The sequence below is a fragment of the Carlito syrichta genome, unplaced genomic scaffold (assembly GCF_000164805.1).
Source record: "Carlito syrichta isolate Samal-C Ts95f unplaced genomic scaffold, Tarsius_syrichta-2.0.1 Scaffold145297, whole genome shotgun sequence".
Classification (NCBI taxonomy): Eukaryota; Metazoa; Chordata; class Mammalia; order Primates; family Tarsiidae; genus Carlito; species Carlito syrichta.
In genome coordinates, this window is record NW_007089393.1 from 21,290 (window position 1) to 22,745 (window position 1,456).

A 1,456-nucleotide genomic window follows, 5' to 3' on the forward strand; every position below is an offset into this window, starting at 1 on the left:
TAAGCATTTACTGAATGCCTCGACTGTGTTCAGGACTGAGTTGTATGACGAGGTCAGTGTGGTATGATGCCAGTGTGGTGGAGACCAGTCTGGGAGCTAGAAGACCTGCCAATTACTTGATTTTCAGAAAACAAAAAAACACAAAATCTACTCCCTCCAGGGCCTCAGTTTCTTATGTGTAAAATGAGGGGCCCGTCATAGCCTCAGCCTTAGGTTTCCTTGAACTGTGGTAGGTTACAAAGTAGGATAATGAGTTCCCAGACCCCTGGATCTCAAGAGCCTTCCAGTTAGCTAGGAGACTTGACAAGCTGAATCCTACATCGTGTTGTTTCTAAACCAGCACAGCTCGGCCCACTTGGATGTCTGGGCACCTTCCTCTAAGGTGGTGCAAAGGCCCACTGACACGGGTCCTTGCTCATGACACACCAGCTCTGCTGGCTTTCTGCCTATTCCTGAATGCACCAAGCTAGTCCTGTCTCAGGGCCTCTGCACATGTGGGTCTTCTGCCTTGACCTTCCTACAGGGACGGTGGCTGGTTCCCTCCTTCTCACCCTTCAGATCTCCTTAGATGTCACCTTCTTAGAGCACCATCTCTTACTACTCGGTCTAAAGGTCTTCCTCATTATTCTTACGATGGCATCCCTTCCCTTTTTTGTGTTCTCCTCATTTGAAATTATTTTACTTATTTCTTGTTTTGTTTGTGTGTGTGTGTCCCATCAGTCTGTTAGCTCTATGTAGGCAGGGGTCCTTTTTGGTTTTTTTGAGCTGGAGTCTCACTCCGTCACCCAGACTGGAGTGCAGTGGCCGCTCCCGGCCATCGCAGCCTCGACCTGCTGGGCTCTGGCGATCCTTCCGCCTCAGCCTTCCAAGTAGCCAGAAGTACAGGCGCGCACTACCACACCCGGCGAATTTTTGATTTATTGTAGAGATGAGGTCTCGCCAAGTTGCCCAGGCGGGTCTCGAACCCGCGGACTCAGGCCATCCACTCACCTCGGCCTCCCAAAGTGCTGGGATTACAGGCTGAGCCACCGAGCCCGGCCGTGGTCCCTTTTGTTTTATTCAGAACCGCACACCCACTGCCTAGTACACACAGGTCTCAATAAATACTTGTTCAATAAATGGCAGCCCCACAATTCCGAGGAACCAAGCGGCATCTAAAGTTGCTTCCTTCCAAAGTCCCCTTCTTTGGGGCTCCCAGGTCGGGCTGGGCTCACACAGGCTGCAGTCACTTCCCACCCACGGCCTGCCTTCCTGGGATCTCGGGGTCCCTTTTCCTCGAGGAAAAAGGCTCTTGTGACATTATGATGCGGTCTCCGGCGCCGCAGTGACATCATGACCGCGCTCAGGCGTCGCAAGGCGGACCCCAGGGTCTTTTCCCTCCCCTTGGGAGTCGGCGCGTCCCGCACACGCTCCCGACTCTGACCCCGGGCCGCCCGGTCCGCAGCCCGCCGCGCCA